We start from the raw sequence: 2,841 nt of genomic DNA on the forward strand, positions 1-2,841 counted from the left end.
CCCACTTCCTTGTCTAACAACACATGTCCAGTATAAACACTTAAACACACTTTTTATTAGGAACTCAATGTGTCTCCCACAAAGTTATATGTTGAGGCTCTAAGTTCCATTGTGATATTATCTGGTGGTGGGGTTTGGGGGAGGTAATTAGGATTAGATAAGGTCATGAGGGTGGGGCCCTCACGATAGGATGAGCACCTTTATAAGAAGAGACACCAGACAGCTTTTTTCTCACGCACTTGCATAAGGAAGAGAGTATGTGAGCACAGAGCTGGATGGTGGCTGCCTGGAAGCAAAGACAAGATGTCTTAAAAGGAAATCTACCTTGCTGACACATTCATCTTGGACTTCCCACTGCCAAAACTGAGGGAAATAAATTCCTGTTGTGTAAGCCATGCAGTCTGTGGCATTTATTATGGCAGTCTGAGTTGACTAAGATCCTTCTCCTTGCCCATCTGCCTTGCTGTTTTTGTTGTTCAGTCGTTAAGTCATGTCTGACTCTTTGCCTAGTTTAGATTTATTATAATTTTTGGTTAGATCAGTATTTGCTATTATTATAATCCTATATATACTATTTACTTGTGACTTTTAAATGATAATTTCTCCCTAATGTAACTTATTACTATAGTTAATAATGTTTCAGTTTACTTAATTTTGTATTGCTCATCCACTCCCAAACTCTCTCCCAGAAGTGTAGCTCTCCTTTAATATTTCAAATACATCAGAAAAATGTATTAAGTCCATCTCTTTGTTAGAGGCCCACCTCCCAACACCTTTCATTGCCTTGTTCCCAGGCAGACCCGATGCTTTCTAGACACCCTGTGACTTCTCATTTCCTGTATCTCTTGGCTTGTCCCTTCAATTTGATGGAGTGCATCTTCCAGTGTCTTCTGATAAGATGGATGGGACATAGACATTTTGAGATTTCAGTCTCTGAAACAACCCTCACACTAGATTGCTGGATGCAGAATACTAGATTGGAAATGACTTCCCTCAGGATTCTAAAGTTATTTCTCTGTTGACTTCTGGCTTTCAGCAATGCTGTTGAAAATCTGGATGCCATTCTAATGAGATTACTTTTTATTGAACTTCCCTTGACAACCTTTGACTTTGCTGCTGGGAACGTTTAGAATCTTTTCTTGGTTCTTAGTAATCAGAAATGTCATCATGACAGGATTTGGAGTGGGTCTTTTTCTCATCCAGTGTTCTGAGCCCTCAATGAACTCTTGATCTGGGAACAAATGACCTTAACTTTAGGAAGTTTCCTTCAGATTTGACAATTTTCTCCCTTATGTTTTTAAAAAACTATTTTATCTTCTTTAGCTCTCATCTACCTCCTGACCTGATTCTATAATGTTGTCACTTACCTTCTATTTTATATCTGTTATATTATCTATCATCTACTTTTAAAGTTTTTTCTTGGTTTATCTTCCAATTTTGCTACATTTTTCACTTCGTCATGTTTTAATTTTCAAGTCAGATTTTTTGTTTTTTGAATGTTCTTACTTTTAAAAATACTTATTTATTTGTATTTTATTTATCTGGCTGCATTGAGTCTTAGTTGCAGTACAAAGGAACTTTAGTTGTGACATGCGAATTCTTAGCTTCGGCATGTGGGATCTAGTTCCTGATTAAGGATCAAACTGGTGTCCCGTACATTGGGAGCATGGAGTCTTAGCCACTGGGCCACCAGGAAAGTTCCTGGATGTTCTTACTTTTACATACTCCTATTTTCCCACAGATGCGGTATCTCTTTCCTTATTTTGCAAACATGTTAATGCTATGCATTTTCAAAAGTTTTATTTTGCTCCTCATGTCCTCAGAGGTCCTTTGCTTTTTTTATTCAGTTCTGTTTTTCCATCTTGAAGGCTTTCTTCAGCTGACTAGTGAATTTAGGTTGTTAGCTTATATTTTGTATTTAAGAGTAAGACAACAAAAAGCTGGAAACTGAGATGAGTGAAACTGGTTAACTGGTGGCCTGGTTAACTGAAGGTGGCATGGTTGTACTCTCTTATTGGATTCTCAGAGTGGAAAAATGAAACAGAACAGGACATATGATACATCCTTCATGTCCTCTGCCTGCCCTTTGTCTATGGAAAACTTTAGTCAAAGAATAAGTATTATCAGAGAAATGAGAAAATGCAGAAACAAAGGAAAACAGTCAAAGGAGACCAAATAATAATAACGTAGTCATTAAGCAAAGTCAAGGACCTTTAGTTCCTTCTCAAGGGCTATAGATAATATTCTAAGCCATATCCTATGAACTGTTTTATAGATACTGAAACCACCCCCCTCCACCAGGTGAAGCTAATTACATGATGACCAGACTGTAGCCATGACATGAGCTGCCACAATTCTGAAAACTGGCCTCAAGGAAATGGAAACAAACTGACCCTGGAACTGAAGATTAACTGTACCTAAAACAATCCAGATGACACTGGTCAGAACACTGCATGACCAGTTTCAAGATGACTGTCAGAGCTGACTGTGCTGTTTCTGCATGTAACACCCTTCCTCTGTCTTTAACTTTTACACCCTACTTGTCAATGCGGGAGTAGGCCTTTGGACAGACGTCTGTTACTCCCCTCTAGTTGCTGGTATCTGAAATAAAGCAAACTTTCCTTTCCACAAGCCTAGCCTGTTTATTGGCTTTTAAGTGGCGAGCAGCGGGATCCCACACATTTTTGTAACAACAGTTTGGCTAATGGTGTTGCTGAAGCAGAGCAGGAGAGAGATAAGTGATTCATAAGTCAATCTGTGGCATTCACTTAACCTCCTTGTTTGTGGGTCGCTTCCCTTACCCTCAGGTGTTCCTGGAGCCCCCAAGCTAGTGTTTCTCCA

At 39.0% G+C, this 2,841-nt stretch overlaps 1 long non-coding RNA gene across 1 annotated transcript; it reads left to right on the forward strand.

The window, feature by feature from the left end:
• Positions 1-221: 221 nt before the first annotated feature.
• Positions 222-2,631, forward strand: LOC129626629 (uncharacterized). Its single transcript, XR_008702097.1, has 2 exons — positions 222-387; positions 2,276-2,631. It is a non-coding gene; the product is annotated as an uncharacterized LOC129626629 (long non-coding RNA).
• The last annotated feature ends 210 nt before the right edge of the window (positions 2,632-2,841 follow it).

The sequence above is a fragment of the Bubalus kerabau genome, chromosome 14 (assembly GCF_029407905.1).
Source record: "Bubalus kerabau isolate K-KA32 ecotype Philippines breed swamp buffalo chromosome 14, PCC_UOA_SB_1v2, whole genome shotgun sequence".
Lineage (NCBI taxonomy): Eukaryota > Metazoa > Chordata > Mammalia > Artiodactyla > Bovidae > Bubalus > Bubalus kerabau.